The 27,359-nt window shown below is 39.8% G+C and overlaps 1 long non-coding RNA gene across 1 annotated transcript in view; it reads right to left on the bottom strand.

Moving 5' to 3' along the window:
• Positions 1–14,558: 14,558 nt before the first annotated feature.
• LOC104982551 overlaps positions 14,559–27,359 on the bottom strand; it is a 76,374-nt gene continuing 63,573 nt past the window's right edge. The window contains exon 3 of the long non-coding RNA XR_824529.1: positions 14,559–14,731. This is a non-coding gene — a long non-coding RNA (uncharacterized LOC104982551). The remainder of the gene's footprint in view (positions 14,732–27,359) is intronic.

The following is a 27,359-nucleotide window of genomic DNA, read 5'->3' as shown; positions in this document are numbered from 1 at the left end:
AAGAGTCTTCTCCAACACCACAGTTCAAAAGCATCAATTCTTTGGCGCTCAGCTTTCTTCACAGTCCAACTCTCACATCCATACATGACCACAGGAAAAACCATAGCCTTGACTAGACTAACCTTTGTTGGCAAAGTAATGTCTCTGCTTTTGAATATGCTCTCTAGGTTGGTCATAACTTTCCTTCCAAGGAGTAAGCGTCTTTTAATTTCATGGCTGCAGTCACCATCTGTAGTGATTTTGGAGCCCAGAAAAATAAAGTCTGACACTGTTTCCACTGTTTCCCCATCTATTTCCCATGAAGTGGTGGGACCGGATGCCATGATCTTCGTTTTCTGAATGTTGAGCTTTAAGCCAGCTTTTTCACTCTCCACTTTCACTTTCATCAAGAGGCTTTTGAGTTCCTCTTCACCTTCTGCCATAAGGGTGGTGTCATCTGCATATCTGAGGTTATGGATATTTCTCCTGGCAATCTTGATTCCAGCTTGTGTTTCTTCCAGTCCAGCGTTTCTCATGATGTACTCTGCATATAAGTTAAATAAACAGGGTGACAATATACAGCCTTGACATATTCCTTTTCCTATTTGGAACCAGTCTGTTGTTCCATGTCCAGTTCTAACTGTTGCTTCCTGACCTGCATACAAATTTCTCAAGAGGCAGATCAGGTGGTCTGGTATTCCCATCTCTTTCAGAATTTTCCACAGTTTAGTGTGATCCACACAGTCAAATATTGGTGTTTTTCTTTCTGACTTACTTCACTCTGTATAATAGGCTCCAGTTCCATCCACTTCATTAGAACTGACTTTAAATGCATTTTTTTAATAGCTGAGTAATATTCCATTGTGTATATGTACCACAGCTTTCTTATCCATTCATCTGCTGATGGACATCTAGGTTGCTTCCATGTCCTGGCTATTATAAACAGTGCTGTGATGAACATTGGGGTACATGTGTCTCTTTCAATTCTGGTTTCCTTGGTGTGTATGCCCAGCAGTAGGATTGCTGGATCATATGGCAATTCTATTTCCAGTTTCTTAAGGAATCTCCACACTGTTCTGCATAGTGGCTGTACTAGGTTGCATTCCCATCAACAGTGTAAGAGGGTTCCCTTTTCTCTGCACTCTCTCCAGCATTTACTGTTTGTAGACTTTTTGATAGCAGGCATTCTGACCTGCATGAGATGGTACATCATTGTGGCTTTCATTTGCATTTCTCTGATAACAAGTGATGTTAAGCATCTTTTCATGTGTTTATTAGCCATCTGTTTGTCTTTTTTGGAGAAATGGCTGTTTAGTTCTTTGGCCCACTTTTTGATTGGGCTGTTCATTTTTCTGGTATTGAGTTGCATGAACTACTTATATATTTTAGAGGTCAACTGTCAGTTGTTTCATTTGCTATTATTTTCTCCCATTCTGAAGGCTGCCTTTTCACCTTGCTTATAGTTTCCTTCATTGTGCAAAAGCTTCTTAAGTTTAATTAGGTCCCATTTGTTTATTTTTGTTTTTATTTCCATTACTCTGGGAGGTGGGTCATAGAGGATCTTGCTGTGATTTATGTCAGAGTTAATTCATATTCTTTAACATAAAACTAACTCTCCACATTCCTAGAGGATGCTTTCTTCAAGTACAGCAGAAAGGACATCCTCTGAATATCATTTTATTGTGACATCATAATAATAATAATGATTATTGAGCCATTACTATATGCCAGGCACTGTACAAATAAGCACTATATAAAGATGAGCTTATCTGAATCCTGACAGAAGCTCTGTTAAATCTGTACCATTATCATTCCCATTTTGCTAAAGTGAAAATTAGAGATGGAGAGAACTGGTAAACTTGTCCAGGGTACACAGCCAAAATATAACCACAGGCAATCTGACGCCACAGTTGCAGCCATTCAGCTATAAATGTTACCTAGCCTTTTTTTTTTTTTTTTTAATTCAGATGTTAGGAAGCAGGAACATTTCCTCTACAACTTTACAAACATACTTCATTTAGCCAACTCAGAAAGGACAAACAAGATCTGTGACAAGGGTCCAAATCTGGTGCTCAAAGAGGTTTTGTTTGGCTTGAGCGAATTTTTCCTAACTCTTCCCCTGAATTTGAATTCTGAGTAAACATTTCAAAATGAAAAGATTCCACATAAAGCGTGTGTCTTGAAGAGTTGTGAAAATCTGGCATCCCTGGACCCACGCTTCCACATGGGAACAATTAGACGAATCCAGCGTGTCTTCCGTTCCCAGCAGGGTCAGCGATCTGAGGCTCCTTCTCCACGGTCCCCACGGCGCCCTCCTTATTCTCAGATCCTAAGGCCAAGAGTAGCTGTTTTAACTGCCACTCAACCCTGAGGTGCAATCTTATTGCCTATTTGTTTTTTTGTTTTTTTTTTTACACCTGGCCACTTTTTCTCATTAACATTACTAACTACCCTAGAGTCATCTGTGTTGTGACCCCAGAGGTATACCCTTTCTTCACGTAAGAAAATCAACTCACCCTCACATGGCGTAACACTTGCCACACTTGGATATACCAAGTTACTGCTTCTCTTCTTCCTTTCTTTTTGCTTTCTTTTTCCTTCTTTTTTTTAAATTGTCTTTTTCTTTTTCCTTCTTTATTAAGGTTCCCTTCATTTTTCTTTTTAAGGCCCTCTCGGCAACCCCCTCCAGGATTCTTGCCTGGAGAATCCCATGGACAGAGGAGCCTGGCGGGCTGCAGTCCATGGGGTCGCAGAGTCCGACATGACTTAGCAACTAAACAGCAACAGCTTCATTAACAAGGCACACCAAACTGAATGGCATTCTCTGCCTGTGGGTTTGTTTGGAATTCATCTCTTCTAAGATGTGAGCCAATTTGAAGTATCCTTCTCCAGCAAGTCAAAATTGGCTGCGTACCTATTAGAATATATATGTTAAACAAGCTCAAGGGTATACCATTCAGCATATGATTCTACTGCAATAAGAACTGGCCAACAGCAACAAATTCTATTTATTTATTTATTTCTTGGTTGCCATGATCTGTACCAGATGCCCTATAAATACGTCCATTAGTCATCCAATTGCTCAGGCCTGTAAATATTTCCATGGGGGAAAAAACAAGAGACATTATTCTTAATTAAGTTTCTCAGCTTTGACTAATTCAAGTGTTACTTCATAGCACATGTATCTAAATTCAGCGCTGGCATATTTTAATGTAAGAGAAAACAGATCCCTGTGTTCCCAGCAGCCTGCATCCTTTGATTCTAAGGATGCACTTTGGAAGTTTTCAAGAGACTACCATGCAGCACAGGAGAGCATAACCCATGATGTCAGAGCGGTTAGAGGGGCTCCTTTCACAAGGCTCATTTGCCCACCAGATATCTTATTTATTTATAAGCTCAGAACGCGACAAAGAATTCAGCGTAAGAAGCAGAGCACAAAACAGTTCTCCTTTCAACATTCCTGTTCGGGTGGGGAGACCAGGAACCTGGTCCTGCAGTCACTGAGCAAGGTGGGGATTTCTGTCCTAACTCACAGCAAGAGACGAGGGCCTGGACGGTCTCCATAACATGCCAATTCAAAAACTAATAAACCCTCCTCTTCAGTGAAGGTTTTAAGGAACTAGTTTGAAATATCCAAGACATTACCAGATTTCAAAAGTCTTTTTTTTTTTTTTTTCCAGTAAACTATGAATCATTGGCCAATGTAAAAATTGAAAGATCTTTCTGTTGCTTTTGTAATGCTTCCTTTGTGGGCCTTTGCATTATTATTCTCTCCTGCTTTTAAGAGGAAGTTGCTGTAGAATGAAGGGTGGGAGAGTGTCACATTTAAGTGCAAATATTCAGTCCCAGGCACTGGGCTTAGAGGGATGTGGTCAGAAGGTACAGAGCAGTCTTTCCTTCGGTTTTTCTTGCAACTAATCAACATAAATTTTAAAAATGAGATGTCCTCTTTTTGTAGGGATCTTTTTTTTCCTGTTTATGCCTCCACATCCTTAGCCACAGTTATTCCTGCAGCACTTCAATGCATATTTTGCTAAATGCCTCCCTATGACTTCAGAGGCAGGGGTTATTAACTGCACATGAACCTGGCACAGATCCAAAACATGCAGTTACAAAATAAGGATTCTCATTCTTGATACATTAAAAATCTACAGGAAATTCTACGTTTTCATTCCTAAATAACACTTAACTTTTTTGCTTCTTGTGCTATTTACACAGAAGCATTTTTTCTCCCATAGCAGAGTCAAATTTTCAAATGATTCTTATGTTTTCCACTTCAAATGTTCAAATCCTTACAATAAATTACCCCTTGCTATTATAAAAGTTTTGTTATCTTTGCCTTTAAGCCTCTCAGCTATACAATTATAATACTTAAAGTGGAATCTATAATCATATAATACTATTCTATAATCAAAAAACTTATATTAATTTTTCTTAAAGATCATGAAAGAATGTCAAAACCTTCTCTCATTTATATAATTCTGCTCAGTTGAGCTTATAGTAATCTAGAGGGCTTCTATAAAATATACACTATACATTGCCCCCTCAATCCATCTCAACTATATAATTTGAAAGCCATTAACAAAAGAAACACAATTGCTTAAAAACATTTTAATGTCTTTTATTTTAGGGTATAGAAGCCACAGTAAAATACAGCTTAATCATAAGACTATTTGAATTTCTAAATATGAAATTCACCATTGAAAGAAGTATGATGTACTGAAGTAGCTTATATTCAGATATTTTAATTTCTTATCTATAATAATAACAGTTTTCTTTGATCAGTGTCCCCAAACTCCTCATAAACTATCAATGCCGAGCTTCATAATTTTCTTCTGGCTGAAAAGGATCAAAGCATTCTTATGTTTGCTAGAAGTCTTTGATACTGCTGCACAAACAGGTGGTGAATTTATTTCACTGCTATTAAACTGTTTCTTGCTGTCTTGAGGTTAGGAAGCAGTGGTTTATTTTAACAAGGTGCTTACAGAGTAGCTTGCTCTTCCTCAGTTTTTAATCTTCTTTACAAGGTTTCCTACAGTGATCTGCACTACATCCTGGAAATGAAATAAGAGCTGAAAAAAAGATGAGGCCCTGATCCTCTGGGCATGAGAGACACACTGGGTGCCATCCCAGGAGTGTCACTCCAAGGAAGTGAGGCCCAAGCAAGCCCAGTTGATTTTATTCGCCTCTGTCGCCATTACTGAAATTATATGCCCTAACCTTGCATTATATCATAACAAAAAGTTGAATTTTTAGTAACAATTATCATTGAAGAGTTACAAAAAATGAAAAAAAACAGAAAGAATGCATGCTCAGTCATGCCAAACTCTTTGCAGCCCTATTGACTATAGCCCCTGCCTCTTTGTCCATTAATTTCCCAGGCAAAAATACTGGCTGCTGCTGCTGCTGCTAAGTTGCTTCCATCGTGTCCGACTCTGTGTGACCCCATAGACGGCAGCCCACAAGGCTCCGCTGCCTCTGGGATTCTCCAGGCAAGAATACTGGAGTAGGTTGCCATTTCCTTTTCCAAGGCATCTTCTCGATCCAGGGATCAAACCTGCATCTCTTGTACTAGAAGGCAGATTCTGTGCCACTGAGCCATAGATAAGGAACAACAACAACACCAACAACAAAAAACAGAGCTAAAAGCCCCAGATTTACTTTTTGTAATACTGAAAGAGCAAAAACAGCAGCTCTGTCATTCAGCAAAAACAGAACTAAACTCTTAACCTAAATCATTTGAAATGTACACCACTAATCAGGAATAACAATTTATATTTCAAGGGAATTACCACTGTTACGTCAAGATTATTAGGAAATATTTACTGAACTCTGGCACTGATGGGTGTTTTATGTCATGGCTCGAGTTTGTGTAGCAGGAATTAAGGAAACGACACAGAGGCAGATCTATAGAACCAACAGCCCAAAGAAACCAGGCAGTGGAGGTAAATAATAGGTTATTTATACTCCAGAAGCAGTTAGACATTTTCTGAGAACAAACAAATATAAAATGGCAGACCCAACCTGGTGCCCGGGACTTAATGAGACAAACAGATTCTTATTAGTATTGACAAGAAATTTAACTTATTGCTGCTAAAGCATTTTAAAGATGAAATACGCTATATGACTACTTAGTATTACACAAGTACTAACTGCTAAATGAGTAATCAATTTTACTGCTATTTACTTGATTCGGCTGAATTTAATATTTATTTCTAAATAGAGATTATGTGAATTACCTTATTGAAAGGTGATTCTTTTGAAATGCAATTTGTTTAGCTTTTGAAATGGAATTTTTAAGTCAGTATATACGCATTAATTTTAAAAAATTTTCTTTCACATTTTGACAACTTTCTATTATCATAAGATTACATCTCTCAAACAGTGAAGAAGTCATAAAGATACAAAAACTTGGATCATGATACAAGAATTTCATGAAAACATGCAAAATTCTGTGGATAAAGCAAACAATGTACTTCCAGTCCAGTAATTCTACCAAAGGACTGTTGCCTCTTTTGAAGTGACATATTCCTAAAGATTTGGTAAAAATAGGAAAAAGCGGGACCAGAAGCCTTTAAATACACTATTTATAAAAGTACAAAGGTGTAGATTTAGTAGTGATCATATTCATTGTTACTTAAAAATACATCAAGGTCATCACTAAACCTTCTAAAATTCCTTTGATAAAATAAAATTATAAAATCATCAGTGGATCCCATAACCAGCCTGGAAGTACTTCAAAACATCCTTAAGGAAACTGACCATTTTATCTTTCAAAATGATTGGGGGAAATTTATGTCTCTTTCAATGCATTCAAGATTAATGGCCCATGCTTGACTGGCTGGTCGTTTTCAGTATCATAATGGTCGACACACGAGTACTCGGTGGATTCAGGGATGGATACCAACCGAGAAGGCAGCTTCTAGATGGGTCACCCTGGCTCACATCTAGCAAAATACTGGACTAATTACTGCTCTTTTGGCATGGTGGATGTTGTGTTTTATTTCACGATTTCTTCATCTATCATTAAAGAAAAGTTGAATGGCGGGGATGAAAGAATGGTATTGTTAAATACAAGTGAAGTGAAGAAGTGTTAGTCGCTCAGTCATATCTGACTCTGTGACTCCAAGGACTGTACCCCACCAGGCTCCTCTGTCCCTGGGATTCTCCAGGCAAGAACACTGGAGTTGGTTGCCATTTCCTTCTCCAGGGGATCTTCCCAACTAAGGGACTGAACCCAGGTCTCCTGCATCACAGGTAGATTCTTTACCATCTGAGCCACCAATATAATAAAAAAATATGCTGTAAATTCTTTGATCAATAAAGGTCAAAAAAAACAACAAAACTTTTTCCTCCATAAATAATAGTAGAGTACTCACATATACTCTTTGTTTTGAATAAGACCACAGAGTTGTTTTAAGATATTTTAAAAACATACTATTGACTGTTTCATTCTGATTTAGACTTTAAGATGGTCTATTTTTACTTCTGAAACCTTGTAATTATATCATCTTCTTTTAATAAAATATCAAAAAAATTGTTTGCAATCAACTTTTATCAGTAAGTTTTATCTTAACCGAATGTCAAAAAAGACTGGATATATGTGTAAGTACAGCAGATTCACCTCGCTGTATAGTAGAAACTAACACAACGTTGTAAATCAACTATACTTCAATAAAAATTTTTTAAAACAAGAAAAAATAAATAAAATAAAATTAGCAAACAAGTGGACTAAGTAGTATTAATTTGCCTAAAACAGAATAAAACTGTGATAAATCTTCCCTTTCATTTTGATATTTAAATCACTACCATTGGTATTACATTGTAATGAGATAAAGGTTCATTAAGGCAGCCTTTGTTATGTAAAAACAACACACTAGAGAGGAAATTCTTTTCTGAGTTACAATTATCCTCCAAGGATATAGCAAATGAGATATCATTAAAATATTTAAGTTTAATTATGCAATGTGTTCTAATACATATTCAAAATACATATGCACACAACCTAAGCATTTTACTTACTTCTGAAACCTTCTGAATTTTCCTCCTAATGAGAAAGTGAGCATTAAGAAAATGACAGAAAAATTCTGAGAGGAAATCACACTTTTATGCACAGAAAGTAGTATTTCCTAAACTAACTGGAGAGAGCATCTGATGACTGGGAATTAATTCTCCCCACACATTGATTCAATTTCTCTCAGTCCCACGTTCCAACTGCTCCACGCCAATGCAGTCAGCACATTATTCTGCTTTTTGCTTTCCCCAAATGAAATAAAAGATTTTGAGCTTTCTGTCCCCTCACATTTTCCCCACAAACTAATTTATTTGAATCTGAGAACTAATGGTATTCAATGGTTACACTTGCTTTTCTTTCTACCCGTACATTTCTTTTTTTTTCTATTCTTCGTATCAAAATTTTGCATGAGTATGATTCGTGTAGGGCACAGTATCTGCTGTGAAAGAAACACAGCTCACTTGCCCAAGCTGGGTAGTACAGAAGTACCGTGCACCCAATGGCCCTGTGTCTTCCTTGAACCAATGAAAGAACAGAAGTGTTATGTCAATCAATCCAAACTGACATTTCGAAAGCCATTTGCTAATTCAACCACACTGTTTCCCTATTTTCCTTCTATGTTACCCTTATGCCTTCTACTCAGTGACCTGTGATGTTTGGAGAGACTATTTCCATCCATCTGAATCCAGACACTCCCTGAAGAAGGCAGAAAGCAAAAGAAGGAACAGTCCCCTTCATAGGGACTTGAGTTTAGAAGCTCAAGCTCATCTTTTTTGCCCAAAGATGTACATGAAAAGACAATGTTAAAGCAGAAGAATCACATAACTCTCATGGGCAAATTTAGTTACTTCCCAGCTACCCAGCAGGATGGGGGGCAATGAAGAAATTTATATGAGTTACAGAGAACAAAGGTTGTGAATTTCAACATACACTCCAATGTCTACTTCTACTCAAGGCGTTATGTTCATTTCCACTTGGGTAAAAAGCTCTTTTTTACTTTTTAGTCATATCCAGGGCTTCCCCGGTGGTCCAGTAGTTAAGAATCCACCTCTAATGCAGAGGACACAGGTTCAATCCGTGGTGCAGGAAGATCCCACAGGCCAAGAGACAACTCCGCCCCTGTACACAACGACTGAAGCCTGGGTGCACTAGCGCCTGGGCTCCACAGGAAGAGAAGTCGCCACTACGAGAAGTCTGTGCACCGCAACTAGGGAGTGGCCTGTGCACAGCAACAGAGACCCAGCGCAGGCAAAAATACATAAGGACAAATCTTAAAAGAAATCAGCGAGACTGAAGCATCATCCTACCCATTTCAATAGGACATAATGCATATTAAGGAAATGAATGTGAACAAGGGATACGAAGAAATACATCACGCAGTTCTCCAGGGTCTCACGCTAAAGTTTAAGAAAAATCTTATATACCAAACTGGGATATACATCAAGTTTTAGGAAAAGAATATAAACTTTTTTTTTTTTAATTTTTTTGCTAATGACATTACGTGCTGTTTATTTTATATTTATTTAAGATTATAGAAATGATGTTAGACAAAAAGCAAGTTCAAGCAATTTTTAAATTCAAGTTCAAAATGGGTCTTAAAGCAGTGGAGACAACTTGCAACATCAACGACTAATTGGTCCTAGGAACTGCTAACAAACATTCAGTGGTGGTTCAAGAAGCTTTGCAAAGCAGATGATAGCCTTAAAGAGGAGTGTAGTGGCCAGCCATCAGAAGTTGTCAATAACAAGCTGAGAGCATCATCGAAGCTGAATCTCTTACAACTATGAGAAGTTGCTGAAGAAATCAACTTCATAACCCAATTCATTCTACTTTTGCAGCATTGGTTGTGTAACATGCAGTCTTGCAGAAGTGGGCCCATTCTGTTGACCAATACCAGCTGCAGGCACTGCAGTTTTCAGTGCATCACATCAATTTGCTGAGCATACTTCTCAGATGTAATGGAATTCAGAAAGCTGTAGTGGATCAGACAAGCAACAGACCACCAAACAGTGACCATGATCTATTTTTGGTGCAATTTGGTTTTGGGAAGTGCTTTGGAGCTTCTACTCGGTCCAGCCACTGAGCTGGTCATCACCAGCTGTCATACAAAATCCACTTTTTGTTGCATGTCACAATTTGACCAAGAAATGTTTCATTGTTACTGTGTAGAATAAGAGAAGACAATACTTCAAAATGATGTCTTTTTGTATTTTCGGTCACCTCACAAGGCACCCAATTATGGAGCTTTTTCACCTTTCCAGTTTGCTTCAAATGCTGAACAACCATAGAATATAAACTTTTTAAGAAGAAATTTCAAATCAAAGTAGTAAGCACACATAGTTAAGAGTCAAATGGTACTGCTGCTGCTGCTAAGTCGCTTCAGTCGTGTCCGACTCTGTGCGACCCCATGGGGGCAGCCCACCAGGCTCCGCCATCCCTGGGATCCTCCAGGCAAGAATACTGAATTGGGTTGCCATTTCCTTCTCCAATGCATGAAAGTGAAAAGTGAAAGTGAAGTCGCTCAGTCGTGTCCCACTCTCAGTGATCCCATGGACTGCAGCCTACCATGCTGCTCCATCCATGGAATTTTCCAGGCAAGAGTACTGGAGTGGGGTGCCATTGTCTTCTCCCCAAATGGTACTAAAAACCTGCAATATAACAGCAGTCTTCCACCCAACCACTACAAGTCCTACTCATCAGCTATAACACTTTGGGACTCTTTTAGCAGACTATTCTGGTATTTATCTTCATTTTTCCAAATGTGCTGATGTTCTCATTTACCAATTCACAGAGACATCTATTCGTTATCTATTGACTTTCTACTTTCGAAGATACGGATTGAAGGGGATATTATAGCCCCCTTCTCATTCCACACATATCATAATTTTTGGTAAAATCAATATTTAAATTGCTAAAGCTACATAAACACTCTCCTCCACTGAACCAAGTAATTATTTTATGATTGTTAACTTTCTCGTATACCTTTGGATTTTTATGCAGTGCAGAAAATACAGCACGGTTGGAGTATCTTTATTTTAGCTTCATCCTTCATTGTGTTTGGCTGACTATAGATTAACAAGATGAAAATTATTTTTTCTAAAAATTTAAAAGATACTACTTCTCTATCTTCTTTCTTATAATCTTATTGTTGAGAAATCAGGTACCATTCTGATCTTTCATACTTTATTAACATTTATAATCTCTGTAAATAACTTCCCAGTCTGGAAGCTTTAGAATTTTTCTCTTTACCTTTCTGTTCTGAAATGTTATTGATGTTCCCTAGTATAATGAGTCTTTTTCTCATTCATTTTCCTGGGTGCTCCTCATTCATCTTGCTAGGTCATTTTAACCTGAAGACTTATGAACTACTCTATTGATACATATTCTTAAATATTCTTTGATCATCTCTTTTCTTCAATTATCTGATTTTTCTCTCTCTCTCTCTCTTTTTTAAGAATTCCTCTATTTGGATATTGGACCTGATGGAACGCCCCTCAAATTTTCCTACCATTTCCTTTCTATTGTCTGTTTTTGTCCTTTTAGAGACTTCCTCAATTTTCAATTTCGCTTACTTTCTAGTTTTAGCTTTTTCTACTTTCTATTCCTTTCTACACTGTTCTAGCTGACTTCCTTTTATTTCTTTTCTTTAAAATTCTTCCTTTCCAGTGAGACATGTCCCTAACTCCCCATCAACCCTGGAGGTTTTCAATTTTCTAGAGCAGAGTCACCCATCTTCTGGGAGAATGAAATACATTGTCAATGTTCTGGGAGCCAGGCAGGGAGAGGAGCCTGGAGCAAACTCTCACATTAAAGCCCCGATTTTAGCCCCACGTGGTATCCCTACTCTCCATGGCACTGGAGTCACTAAGGCTTGAGCCCTTCATGTGGTGGCTGAAGTTGATCAGCTTGCTTCTCACAGGTCTTGCCTCTCCAGGGCACTTAAATGAAACAGCTTCTCTTATACTAAGCTTGTTATCAATCCTCTCCTCTCCACTTTCTCAAAATGTATTAATCTCTCACTCACTGTGGAGTCTCTCCCTTCCCTTTATCTTCCCAGGGGTATATAACTTTTAAAACTCTTTTACCATCTTTTTTGGAGGGATTTGGGGAGGCCAAGAAGATGAAAAATCATGTTCTCAACCTGCTGCGTTGAAACTGAAGTCCCAGAAATACAATTTCAAAGTAGATTACGTGGAGATTATCTAGTTCAGTTTCCTCATTTCACAGCCGAGGAAAGAAATGAAGCTAGGTTAAATGCTTCGCTCAAGAGTTCCTTCTCCAAATTCAGAGCAGAACCGGGGTAACACATCTCCTGTCTACCAGTCAGGTGTTTCTTTGACTCCCAACATAATGTCTTTTAAGATTTTTTTTTTTTAATGTGGGCCATTTTAAAAGGCTTTATTAAATTTGTTACCATACTGTCTACGTTTTTTTTTTTTTGACTGAGAGACATATAGGATCATCGCTCCTGGGTCAGGGATTGAACTCACACCCCCTGGACTGAAAGGTGAAGTCCTAGCCACTGGAAACTCCAGGGACGTCCCCTCAACATAACCTCTTTCTAAGAAAAGCATTTTGTTGGCGTCCTGGATAAGAGTCTAGAAGTACACCACTGAGCCATCCACGAATAACATAATTGAAGAGGAAATCATAACCAAAGGCACACACGCTGAACGCTGTGTGTGGAAATAATAAGCAGCAAGTGCTGAGAGAAGGGGAGGTCCCTGAAGGTTAGGATGACTTCACAAGGCACCACGAGCAGCTGAGATTTGTATGTGATCTTGTGGCAGGAGCCCGAGATAAGGGGTGACGAAGGGCCGTGGTGGCAGAGGACCTTTGTTGGGAACCGTGCACCACTGGTCCCTCAGACACCTTCCCCAGGGCCGCTCTGATGAAAGGCAGAAACCGCCTCTGCAACGAGCTCCTCTCCCACCCGGTCTTCTGACAAGAGCCCCCGACACACAGCCCACCAGAATCGGTGCTTGCTCTTCCGGATTCTGCCATCTGTACAAGTCAATAAAACACGTTGACTCGTACTCTCTGAAGTTTGTATTGTAGAATCAATGGATAGTTTTTTCGTTTGTTTGTTTTTTATTACAGCTATATTATCTGATGGCCATTTTCAGACTACACAACTTGAAATTTATGACTCAGCTTCAATATTTCTAGGGAGGACACCGCGTTTAAGAACTCAGGAATTAGAGGTCAAAAATAGGACTAGGGGAGGTAGAATTTTAAAAATTCAGCGGAAAGGCACCAGAACATCCACAATTTTGGTACTTTTCTTTCATGTCATCTGCCAAAAGAAAGCAGAAGGCAGGAAGGAATACTTTTTAATAACAAATAAAAACTTAAAATAATGTTTTCAATACTCATCTTTCTTAGGAAAACAACTAAATGTTTAACTCTAAATAGTATGACAATGGTAAAACGCAGCACCACTTATTTTTGTTGTTGGGTCTTTCAGGGCAGCTTTTGTAGGTAAAGTATCAGTAAAGCACCACTGCTTCTGACCTTGGCATATACACTATCTCTTTCAATGGAAAAGGGCTAGTTTCTGTTTAATTGTGTCAACCTAAGTATAAAGGTGTAACTGGATATTTGAAAATAGAACAATGCTTTCGATTAGTGAGGCATAAACAAAAAACACTTAATCTTTGGTAAAATATTTCCATACACCCCTTTTTAGATTTTTGCTTATCTAAATCCACTGAACTTGTAGGAATGTTTAGAGATTTTAAATATGTGTGCTTTAACTAGTTGTTCAGAATTGCAATGGGAGCCCCTGTTACCCAGAATACAATTAGACTGTATTTTGATGAAACTATAACTTAATTGAGAGTAGGAAAGTGGTAGATTTTTCACATCCCTTTAGCTTTAGTAATAGCAGTAGACCTGAGAATTCCGTAACTGTGGATTCAACTAGTGGTCAAGAAACATTCTTTAATTTCCCCTTGAAGCATGCTAATTCAAGTCTGTGATGCAGAATTTTCCGGGACCCACTCTGATTACAAGTTTTTAAAGGAGAACAACAAAATCTATCCTTGCCCTCTTTACCTCAAAGGGATTCTGGGAGGACAAAGGAAGACAGTAACCATGAAAGGGCCCTGCATATTCAAAAACTTAGTCCCATGAAGATGAATCAGAAAAAAAACTGCTCGAAAAAGTCCAATATACTGTAGCATCAATCCGCCTGCCAGTGCAGGAGATTGCAGGTTTGATTCCTGGTCAGAAAGATCCCCTGAAGAAGAAAATGGCAACCCACTCCAGGATTCATAGCTGGAGAATCCATGGACAGAGGAGTCTGGCAGGGCTACCTTCCAGGGGGTTGCAAAGAGTCGGATACAGCTGAGCTCACATTACATAGCAATCTTGCAGTATCAAAACCTGGTGAGCTACTCCAAAGCATTTTTGAAAGGTTGAAAAGCAAACTAGGAGATGGGAATATCTTGGAGGATGTTTTTGAAGCAAAATTAGACTAGGTAAGCAAATCCAAAACCTTGCTTAGTCCAAGAATCCTCTGACTTAGATCTTATATCAATGCTTGAGTCCAGACCGTCTCAGTTAAACTCTGGGAGTAGGACAAGAAATGCATGCCTTTAAAGTTTTCAGGTTGAAGAACCTCTGCTCTCCAGGTCATTGCTCCCTCTGAAGCCTCTCTGCTCAGGTCTAGATGGGCCAGGTCAGATGCAAAATCAGGAAGCTGTTGATAGCAGAAAGTCTTCAGGATTGAGGTCACTTTGAAAGTGAAAAGTGAAAATGAAAGTTGCTCAGTCATATCTGACCTTTTCTGATCCCATGGACTATACAGTCCGTGGAATTCTCCAGAGCAGAATACTGGAGTGGGTAGCCTTTCCCTTCTCCAGGGGATCTTCCCAACCCAGGGATTGAACCCAGGTCTCCCACATTGCAGGCAGATTCTTTACCAACTGAGCTATCAGGGAAGCTCCATTTGGGTTTTCCTAAAGTGAAAGTGAAGTCGCTCAGTCCTGTCTGACTCTTTGTGACCCCATGGACTGTAGCCTACCAGGCTCCTCCCTCCATGGGATTCTCCAGGCAAGAATACTGGAGTGGGTTGCCATTTCTTTCTCCAGGGGATCTTCCAGACCCAGGGATAGAACCCGGGTCTCCTGCATTCCAGGCAGACGCTTTAACCTCTGAGCCCCCAGGGAAGCCCGGGTCTTCCTAACACAATGTTGTTACAATTCTAGAATCACCCAAAATTTAAAATGCAGATTCCAGGGTCCACATTTAGTGGACATAGTTAGATTCAGATTTAGTAACTTTGGTGAAGACCCTAGAATACATCTTTTCTGTTGCAGGTTGGGTGAAGATCAATTTAAAAGCCATGGCCTAGAAAATCAAATAATGGCACACACTGTGTGAACAGCTACCAAATGTATAAACAATGGGAAACATCAACAATATCCTCTAAGAGCCCTGGGGTCCCTTCCAACTAAGACCCATGACTTTCATTCTGTTGTTCTTGTTGCTGTGGGGTCCCTAAGTCATGCCTGACTCTTTATGACCCGATGGACTGCAGTCCTCCAGGCTCCTCTGTCCTCCGCTATCTCCTGGAGTTTGCTCAAACTCAGGCCCATTGAGTTGGTGATGATTCTGTGGCTCCAGTCAAACAACGAAAGCTCTAGAAATGTGTACCTCTGTCATAGTTATAACATACACATCAGACTACAGGACTGGAAGACTTTCATTACAGTATAACAACGGCTCTCATTTCTTGAGCACTGACCACATGGTGATACTCTGCTGCTTCTTTAATTTGCTGCTATATCCACAGCATCCAGAACAATGTCAAACAGAGAGCAGGTCCTCAGAAACATTTGTTGAATGGATGGATGGATGAGTGTTTTATTGTCTGACAACATCCTATCAGTTAGGTTTATCATCCTTATTATTTAAATGAGAAAACGGATGCATACATGGCTAACTGATGTGTTTCCAGGTTACTTGGCTATTAAATGAAAAAGCAGGGAATTGAAACCAAGTCTTGTAGGACCAAGTTCTACAGAATGCCAGCGTCAGCCCCCTAAACCCACCATATGCTCCACTCCTCATGGATGGGCCAGCAGAGGGGACGCCTCTCCTCATCTCAAATGCAAGTCCTCTTCCTACTGCTCTGAACACCCAGGACACTTTATTTGTACTTCCCTTGCTGCTGCTGCTGCTGCTGCTAAGTCGCTTCAGTCTTGCCCGACCCTGTGCGACCCCATAGACAGCAGCCCACTAGGCTCCTCTGTCCCTGGGATCCTCCAGGCAAAAACACTGGAGTGGGTTCCATTTCCATCTCCAATGCATGCCTGCATGCTAAGTCGCTTCAGTCACGTCCGACTCTGTGCGACCCCATGGACAGCAGCCCACCAGGCTCCTCTGTCCACGGGATTCTCTAGGCAAGAACACTGGAGTGGGTTGCCATTTCCTTCTCCAGTACTTCCTTTGGGATCTGATCAATGCCTTCTTCATTTTATTGAAAGGAAGGAGACCTTACACATTGAGCTCCAAGTTCCATGTGGGTACTTTCAGGAATATTGCCTTACTCATACCCGGTCATGATCTACTGGCTATAGGCATATTTTGTTTCATCTCCCATTTCACAAATGAAGAAAATGAAAGTAAAATCTTTGGTCAGTATATCCAAGTTTGCCCAGTACTAATTGGGGAAGGGGGTGGGGTGCTTAAAACAGTAGCAATCCCTACTCCAAATCTTTTGACTCAGGATGTCCCAGCAAGGAGCTTGGACCTGTCTGACTCCCAGGCTAAGGGTTAACCCTTCAGGGCGGGACCCATGTGTTAGGCACCCTTGTTCCCGTCACTGCACATACAAGGCCTCAAAAGTGCTCCATCTTTCTAAAATGCCACAGCTTATAAAGTATATTCACATGATTCCCCAAAATAATCATTAGAAGCAACCATAACAGATATCAGTATTATCTTGTTGTAGCAGGAAAAGTAAAGCATAATCAAGTTGTATGGCTCCTGGTTAAAAGATTTAAAAAGAAGGAGAAAAGCTTGTGTGGAGAGAGAGAGATGATAATTCAAAAAAATCTATCCCATTCTTCTTTTTTTCCAATATAGCTTTCTTTTGACACCCACGGCAGGAAATCACTCTATATATTATGTAAATCCCAGCATGAAATAAGAGGTTTGTTGAGAGGATCATGCAGGCTATTTGGAGTAGGCCCCTCAAAAATGGTATTTTTCATTGGTAACAATCAATAAAAAGCTTCCCTGTGTTTTCTTCTCCCTATTACAGAACTGGTATTCTCTAAGATAAATTCTTAAAATAGGGCATCACAAGAGAATTTATAGGATGTGGTATGTATTTAAAGAAAAAAAAAAAACTCCATAATTCTCCAACTGATTTCAGCTTTAATTGAGTTTCTTTAGGATTTCTACTTAAATAAGTTTTCCTAGAAAAATCTGGCCCCTTATCATCTGAGGCACTCTCACTGGAATAGTCTTAGAAAGCAGTTTAGAGAACAGAATGATATTAGCCCAAATGTAATTTTACTATCTTTAGCTTACTCAAGTAGATAAATTTCACAGCACAAGGGATAAAAAAAAAAAACCAATTTCCCTTTAAATTTTATTGCAAGTTTCCCCCAAATAAACAAAGAATTGAGCTCCCTGCACCAACCAAAAGGGGGAAAAAAAAAAAAGATTTTACAATAATCCCAGTGAGAGCAGGGATTCCAACTTGCTCTTCTTACTCGGCAAGGAAACCTTGAGAGGGAAAACCACCCCAGAATCTGGAGAAGGGTTTCTTCATATGAAATGAGATGCTGTGCCCTTCAATCCGGGAACCTTGCACCTTTTGAGTGAAGGATGAGCAAAATTGTATGTAGAAGCTCAATAAAGTGGGACTTGGCAGAAAGAGGTTTCTACTCATGGTGGAATCAGAGTAGCAAAACCAAACACAACCTTTCGCCTTTGAAAGATGAGCCCCATGTGAGATGGGACCCCACTCCCAAGCCATAGCTAATTGGCCCCTTGATCTACCGGGGCCTATCCAAATCTCCCTGGAAATTTGAAATTGGGAAAAGGAGAAGTTAGCTGAGTTGGAATTCACGTAGCATCAGACCCAAAGCGACACAGGGTAGAGAAGCTGAAACATCACTTTGCAAATCAAAAGAATGGAGCAGAGACAGGGAGGAGGCTAGGCAGCACCGCATAGGCATGCTTGGTTCCTGACTGTCCTCCTTGAACCCCCCAAATCCTAGCTATATTGACTGCCTTATTCGGGAACGTCCATGGAATGGCCTGCTCTTTCATTTCTGTAAATGTTTTTATTTGTGATCATTTTAGTGGGTTCCTATCCCCTGAAACCAAACAGCTCTGACTAAGGCAGCTTCATGGAAGAAGTGATAACTGAGCTAAAACCTCAGGTGTTCACCAGGTGGCCAATGGAGAGGAAGCATCCCAAGCAGAGGAAGCAGCTTACAGGTCGATCTTGAGGCAGGAGAAAGCTACAAGGACAGCCAGGAACGCTGGAAGGGGAAGCGGTGGGGATGAGGCTGAAAAGAGGATGCTAAGGACATGTAGTCCATGCAAGCTGTTTAGCCCTTATCCTGTAGCTAATGGGATCAGAGATGTGTTGTAGGAGATCATTCCGGCTGTGATAGTGGAGGCTACAAGGAGGATGCTGGGGGCCAGACTGGAGGTCGGAGGCCAGTGAGAAAGTGAGCTTCTCAAGGAGAGCTTTGTGTGACTTTCGTTCCACCCTCAGAGACGATTCAAAGGGAAGGAAAAGGCAAACGGCAACCACTTGGCTTTAAGAAGCAAGGCAGCACAACCCCCTGAGAAAGGAGAGTTTGGCCCAAGGCACGGCTGGTCGGTGTTCCACCCTTCACGCCTGTTGTTCTAAAGAAACAATGACAGCCCAAGGGCTCGTTGATCCAGGAGCAAATCCTCCACCAAATGGGACCCAGGACATGATAAAATACAGATCACAAAAGCAGCTCACCCTGTGAAATACCACGCAATTTCACACTTCATTTCCCCCATTCTCATCACTCATTTATTAATTTCCCATCATAACATAAAGCCCTATCAAGCTTTAGTTACTTCAGGAAACATGGCACCTTTCATAAAGCCTGATGAAAGCATTAATAATTAAAGGATGACTTTGAAAGAAGGGCATCGAAACCTCTTTGGTACAATGTTTTTCTTCTATTCAGTCATACAAAAGGGAAACCTGCGTACCCCTGAATAAACGGAAGCTGTGGCTGTTCTGATCTTAATTGGTTTAGATAACAGGACAAATCAAATCCCTAAATACTTAAACGGATGGAAATGGAGCTGTCAGGTCGGATGACAGTCTAGGCTGTGGACACAATAAACTGCCTACCTTATCAGTAATTTCTCTTCCACGTGAATGAAAGAAGTAGACACCACATGCACAATAAACAGCTGTCATTCTTGCAGCTGACCACAAAGCACCGCTTTGGGTGACTTTGACTCGAGTTTTTCTCTTCCCATGCAAAACGCCTGTCAACTGTCTTCATTTATGGATGAGATCCCAGGGCTTAGGCTACACCCAGACAATGGATTCTTTCCTCTCTCACTCCTATGCTGCTGGAATGCAGCATCCTAACCCCATCTGAAATACTGTTTGTTGTCCAGCATCCTTTTAGTGACAAATAGGTATGATGGAAGCTCCTTTCATCCCTGCTGCTCAGCGCGTGGTCCATGGATCACAACATGGATCACAGTTCAAGCATCGCCTGGGAGCTTATTAGAAATGGGCAGGCTCAGGGCCCACCCAAGCCTGACCGAATTAGAATCTGCATTTTATCAAGATCTCCAGGTGGTCTTGTGTTGAGAGGCACTGCCAGAAATTTTTTGTAAAACACAGTTGAGAAGTTTGACTACAACCTAAGATCTGATCTCAATTGTTGTTTGCTAGTCTGGAGAAGTAGCTTCCAAAGCCTGCAGGTAAAAATTACTGCCATTTACCCTGAGTGGGACTTTCCAGGAAGATGATAGGTGCCGTGGAAACACAGACAAACTTGAAAGTCAGAGAGACCTGAGTTCAGATCTAAGCTCTGTGACTCACAGGCCGTGGGACCCTTTGTCCCTCTTGCCTTAGCTAAGAAACCATTAGGTTTTCGTCTTTTTTTTTTAAAGATCATTGTAGACTCACATATACGAAATTTCCATATACCCTTCACCTCGTTTCCCCTGACAATAACATCTTGCAGAACTCTAATCTGATAGTACAACAAGGAAATCTGTTCTCTCTCTCTTGTAAGTCTGTTATTTCAAGCATGTTATAAAAGCAGAATCTTATAGTGGGTAATTTTCTGAGATGGGCTTTTCACTTTTAGCATAATTCCCTTGGGACTCATCCAAACTGTTTCAAGTATCAACAGTTCATTCTTTGGAACTGCTGAGTCTTAATTCATAGTAGAGATGTACCACAGTTTGTACAACTATTCACTTTGTGAAGGACATCTGCGTTGTTTTCCGTTTCAGGCTTCTGCAAATAATGCTGCCATGAATAGGCATGTACAGGGTTTTGCGCGAACATAAATTTCCATTTCTCTGGAATAAATGTTCAAGAATGTAATGCCAGGGTCACAAGATAGTGCTGAGCAAATGGCCTGCTCTCTTCCAGAGTGGCTACGCCTCTGTGCATTTGCACTAGCAGTGTGTGAGGGATCCAGTTGTCTACATCTCTGCCAACATTTGGTGTTATCAGTAATTTTCAGTCTTAACCAGTGCGATAGGTATGTAATATTATCTCATGGTGCTTTTTTTTTTTTTTCAAAAGGTAGGAATTTTTATTCTTTTTTTAAAAAATTATCATTGTGCTTTTAATTTGCATTTCCCAAGTGGGTGGTGTTGTAAAGTATCTCTTCATGTGGTAATTGGGTATCTATCTTTTTCAGTGAAATGTCCATTCACACCTTTTTGTCCATTCTCTAACTGGCTTGCTTGGTTTTACCACAAACAATTTTGTGAGCTTTGGTCAACTGTGAGAGCTTATCAGATAATGTGGTTTACGGATATTTTCTTCCAGTCTCTAGTATGTCTTTACATCTTCACAGGGACTTGTGTGGAGTAAAAGTCTTTCGATTTGATGAAGTCTAATGTATCAATTTTTTTCTTTTATGCATGCTGATTTTAATGTCAAGTCTAAGAACTTTTGGCCTAGCCCTAGGTGCTAAAGATTTTCTCCTATGTTTCTTTCCAAGTGTAATAGATTTATGTTTTGTATTTAACTCTGTGATCCATTTTGAGTTAATTTTTGTATAAGCTGTGAGGTTTAGATCTTTAATTTTACTGATTTTGAATGCCTATTTGCTTGGATCATTCATTTTGAGATGCACCCTCGACTTAGTAGTATCTTTGCAAAGAGAAAAAAATAAAGTCATTACACTAAATATACATATCAAATGTAAGCAACCACAGTTCTAGAAACCAGAGCTACTTAAAAACCTGGTAACATTGTGCAGATCCGATGTGGAAATTATGTCTGGCTCAGAGTCTGACTCATAAAAGTCATTCAACAAGCCTGTGAATTAATTGCTTTCTTTTTCTGATGTTTGTAATTGTTTTGATTTAATAAATAATGCATTAATTCATTACACTGTTGTTGACTTAACATAGCAATACTTGGAGTAAACTGTGAAAGACCACATGACCCAACATTCCACATCAATCCCGTTTACTTAAATAAATGTAATTTCTATTAACAAATTTGCTTCAGTCTCCTTTCTATGCATTTATGTACATGTATATATACATATAGAAAAATTTCAGTCGTATTTTGTGAAATCAAATTATCAATATTTTAGCCTTCATGTTTTTCCTCTCATTTTTAAGTCCTTCCTCCATCCTGAGGTTAGTTGAATTGTGATTTAATTTCTGTCAGTAACTTTTGAATCCATCAGAAATATATTTTTCTGTATTGCATGCATTAGGAGGCAAGTTTTATTTATCACAAATAATTACTCAATTATAACTGAATGAAATCCTTTCTAGACAGTTTTGACACATGCTATGTACCTATATAGATTTAAACATATTTTCCAGATGTTTATTCTTTTTCATTGACTTAAATCTCCTTTCTAATGTCAGATTTTAACTTTAGATATCTGACAGTTCAAGTTCTCCTTGTCTTATTTGTTAATATTTTATTGGATACTATTATTTATGTTTATTTTTCAAGACAAATTAATAAGTCGATATTTTCAGGTTCAAAAACACAATCCCAGTGAGTTTCTGATTATGAACAATTTATAAATACTTGTAGCACATGACCTATATTTTTTCAACTGTTCATTTATATTCCTTGGTAAAGTTATGAAATGAAGATTGAGAGAAATGGTTGAGAACACTCTCTAAACATACTTTAAGCATTAAAACTCTCTCTCTTAGCCTTTGAAGCTCTTTAAGTCTTTATGGACACAAAACAAAGTTGATACAACCTTCAAAGTACAGAAGGACCACAGACTGTGGATGTTCTGGTAAGTATTGACCTCTGATTAAAAAGAAAAAAAAAGAGGAAATAATGATCCTTATGCTACAAAGTGGAGAAACAACATGAGTGTGTGTGTGTGTGTGTGTGCGTGTGCAAGAGTTGACAGTGAGCAGGTGGAGAGTGAAAAAACAAGGCTCGATTCTGGGCCATGGAATATATAAATAAGTAGTGTGTTATTACTCCAAGTACAGAGGACAACTGCCACAATAAATGCAAATTGAAGCCATTTAATCCGGAAAAAAGAGATAGTATTAACCTTGCAATTATGCTAAGTACAATTTGCTAGCATGAGTTGCCTGAAAGAATTAGGTAATTTCACTCTAAATAACTGAATTTTAATGAAGCTTATTATGTGTGTTATTTCTTATTTCTATCCTAGTTTGTTTACTATTCACAATGACAAAATTGTCTCAAACAAGGTTCTCTGAAACAACCTGGTGGGGTGGGCTAGGGAGGGAGATGAGAGGGAGGTTTAAGAGGGAGGGGGCGTATGTATACCCAAGACTGATCACGTTGATATTTGGCAGAAAATAACAAAATTCTATAAAGCAATTATCCTTCAATTAAAAAACAAATTAAAAAAAACGGCTCAGTGACACACTATTCCTATACTGAAAAGGACAAGGTAAAATCGAGCAAAGAAGGTGTTTCTTCTAACTTTCCACCAATTAAACCAGTTTAATTATTTAGTGAAAATGTCCTCCTGTAACAAAGACCACTAACCTTACAATATCCATTTCTCCCTGCCACCTTCATCACAAGAGTCTAATTTTTAGTTGCCGTATTGATGCTCAAGGAAAGGACAGCATGCCCCAGCCTCAACCACAGATGGGTAAAGCCATGTGGCAGATTGCTGATTGTCTGTCCTTTTTTGCCCCTTTTCCACTCTTGCTGGTTAGAAGCAGCATATGCTGACTGGAGGCTTAACAGTTGTTCTGGACCAAAATGACAGGGTTTATAATGTAAAGATTAAAGAATGCTAAGCCAGAAGGAGCCTGGGGCCTTGATAAACAGAAGGAAGAGCCATACCACTCTATCCCCAACATTCTTTCATTTGTGATAACAATTAAGTTCTGTCTTACTCAAGACAGTTCATATGTTTTGCTACATGCAGCTGAACCCGATCCCAAATTACACAGCACTACCGCTGCCCAGTAAGATCAAAGACCCCTGGTATTAAACGACTGTATATAGAAATTTCTTCTTCAATTGTCAGTTTTAAAAATTCACTATGTTCAAGTCAATATATTTTATGTCTAAAATTTCCAACAAAATATTTATTTTCTCTAGACTTTGTTTTATCCATCAATATCAACACATCTGAACACAAAGAATATCCAGTCGTCCCTCAGAATCCATGGGGCACTGGCTCAGGATCCCCATGGATACTAACATATACATCCACTATATTTTCTGTAGAGCTATATCTTTTCATTAATTTATGAGATCTTTACTCATTTAGAATCCTTACAGTCTTCAAATGTTATCACGCAAATTCACTTAAAATCTTCTAGTATATTGACCCAAATAATAACACTTAACTATGCCATGATATACAGAACTGCTGCTTTCTTAAAAATATTGCCATAATGGCCAGTTTTCCATATTTTTGGGGTCATTACTTAATGTCAGACTCTCTCCTAACAACTTTCATTCTTTAATCCTGCCATCTTATTTTCAAATCTATGAAATAGAAAGGTACTATACACAGAAAGCACGTTTCTCCCTCAAAATTCATGTTTTAATCCGAATCTCCAATGTAATGGTATTTGGAGGTGAGGCCTTAGGTAAATAACTTCCATATGTTCAAGCTGGAGTTAGAAAAGGCAGAGAAACCAGAGATCAAATTGCCAACGTCGCCGAAAAATCGAAAAAGCAACAGAGTTCCAGAAAAACATCTACTTCTGCTTTCTAGACTCCGCCAAAGCTTTTGACTGTGTGGATCACCATAAACTGTGGAAAATTCTGAAAGAGATGGGAATGCCAGACCACCTAACCTGCCTCTTGAGAAATCTGTATGCAGGTCAGGAAGCAATAGTTAGAACTGGACATGGAACAACAGACTGTTCCAAATAAGGAAAGGAGTACGTCAAGGTTGTATATTGTCACCTTGCTTATTTAATTTATATGCAGTGTACATCATGAGAAACGCTGGGCTGGAGGAAGCACAAGCTGAAATCAAGATTGCCAGGAGAAATATCAATAACTTCAGATATGCAGATGACACCACCCTTATGGCAGAAAGCAAAGAAGAACTAAAGAGCCTCTTGATGAAACTGAAAGAGGAGAGTGAAAAGTTGGCTTAAAACTCAACATTCAGAAAACTAAGATCATGGCATCTGGTTCCATCACTTCATGGGAAATAGATGGGGAAACAGTGGAAACAGTGTCAGACTATATTTTTTAGGGCTCCAAAATCACTGCTGATGGTGATAGCCATGAAATTAAAGGATGCTAGCTCCTTGGAAGAAAAGTCATGACCAACCTAGACAGCATATTAAAAAGCAGGGATATTACTTTGCCAACAAAGGTCTGTCTAGTCAAGGCTATGGTTTTTCCAGTAGTCATGTATGGATATGGGAGTTGGACTATAAAGAAAGCTGAGTGCCGAAGAATTGGTGCTTTCAAACTGTGCTGTTGGAGAAGACTCTTGAGAGTCCCTTGGACTGCAAGGAGATCCAACCAGTCCATCCTAAAGGAGATCAGTCCTGGGTGTTCATTGGAAGGACTGATGCTGAAGCTGAAGCTCCAATACTTTGGCCACCTGATGGGAAGAACTGAGTCATTTGAAAAGACCCTGATGCTGGGAAAGATTGAGCGCAGGAGGAGAGGGGGACGACAGAGGATGAGATGGTTGGATGGCATCACAGACTCGATGGACATGAGTTTGAGTAAACTCCGGGAGTTGGTGATGGACAGGGAGGCCTGGCGTGTTGCAGTACGTGGGGTCACAAAGAGTTGGACACAACTGAGCGACTGAACTGAACTGAAAGCAGAGCCCCCCAGAATGAGATTGGTGCTCTTTTATAAAAGAGTCGCACTAGAGAACTCCCTCCCCCCTTCCTCCAGGTGAGCTGCAATGTGGGGCGGGCCATCTATAAATCAGGAAGTTGGTTCTCATCAAATCTACTGGAGCCTTGATCTTGGACTTCTTGCCTCCAGAACAGTGAGAAACAAATTTCTGTTGTTTATAAGCCACATAATCAATGGTATTACAATGTAGCAGCCCAACTGGACTGAAACAAGAGGATTATAATCTATTTTCTTATACTATTCTGCATTTATTCTGAGATTCTCATTCCTCATTCCCATCTATAATTTAAAGGAGACCTGTATTACACTGCTGCTGCTGCTGAGTTGCATCAGTCATATCTGACTCTTCGCTACCCCTTGGACTGTAGCCTACCAAGCTCCTCTGTCCCTGGGATTTTCCAGGCAAGAGTGCTGGAGTGGAGTTGCACACAAATCAAGAAGGCTATTAAGTCTAAACTGGAAATGTCTCTTGTCCTTTAGCAATTCGTTTTTGGAGCTAAAAGAGATAATGAAGGATCTGTGGATATTTCTGACAGACAGAAACAAGGCTGTCATGATCACTTAAAATAGTTAAAAGATACTTGTGCTTGAGGTTCACTTTATAAGTTTCAGTGCAGTATGTGGTTTAGGATGCTACATCTAAGATGGTAGATTCATTTGTCCAGTTACAAATAAGGGTGGCTGTGAGGCTCTGGAAGGGAGAAAAGTAATCAGAAGTGGGAAGGACATCATTTATTCTATACCTGTTCATTTATTCAAAAAACAATTTATAGGGGTTTACAATATACCATGGGCTTCCCAGGAGGCTCAGTGGTAAAGAATCCGCCTGCAAATGCAAGAGATGCGGGTCTGATCCCTAGGTCAGGAAGATCCCCTGGAGAAGGAAATGGCAACCCACTCTAGTATTCTTGCCTGAAAAACTCCATGGACAGAGGAACTGGGCAGGCTACAGTCCATGGGGTTGCAAAAGCATCTGGCAATACTTAGCAACTAAACAACAACAACAAGAATCTCTCAGTGGCAAATCAGATAAAGATCTTGGGCCTCGTGCAGCAGGAAAATGGACTTGGACACAAAAAAGTCACTAACACGGTGTGTGAAAAGGTGACTCTCCTCCTTGGGAAAAAGAAAATGGGAAGAAGGGTAATGGAGAGAGGGACCGCTGGGTGAGGAGGAAACTGCAGGGGGTAAGGGGAGCATCAGTTTGAGACTCAAAGGCAGGCAAGGAATGCACATGGCGGATATCTGCAGGTGTCTCCAGGTAGATAAAAGAGCTGGAGCTAAGCAGCTACAAGGAGGAGACTGCGGTCAAAGAAGAAAGGGGAGCAAGGCCGGTAGGTATGGAGAAGGTATTGTAGGTCCCCATAGGTCACCCACTCTGCAAGGACCTTGGTTTGTTCCCTGGGTCAAATGGAGAGTCACGGCAGGGTCTGGGAAGAATGGCATGACTGGATTTCCATTTTAAAAGACTCACTATGACCCCTAAGGTCCATCTAAGGCCACTAAGGTCCATCTAGTCAACACTATGGTTTTTCCGTAGTCACGTATGGATTTGAGAGTTAGACTGTGAAGAAAGCTGAGCACCAAAGAATTGATGCTTTTGAACTGTGGTGTTGGAGAAGACTCTTGAGAGTCCCTTGGACTGCAAGGAGATCCAACCAGTCCATCCTAAAGGAAATCAGTTCTGAATATTCATTGGAAGGACTGATGCTGAAGCTGAAGCTCCAATCCTTTGGCTACCTGATTCAAAGAACTGACATTTGAAAAGACCCTGATGCTGGGAAAGACTGAAGGCAGGAGGAGAAGGGGACGACAGAGGATGAGATGGCT

This window comes from Bison bison, unplaced genomic scaffold (genome assembly GCF_000754665.1).
Source record: "Bison bison bison isolate TAMUID 2011002044 unplaced genomic scaffold, Bison_UMD1.0 scf7180017864533, whole genome shotgun sequence".
Lineage (NCBI taxonomy): Eukaryota > Metazoa > Chordata > Mammalia > Artiodactyla > Bovidae > Bison > Bison bison.
The sequence above is the reverse complement of the archived record's forward strand: the minus strand, read 5'-3'. Positions and strand labels throughout refer to the sequence as shown.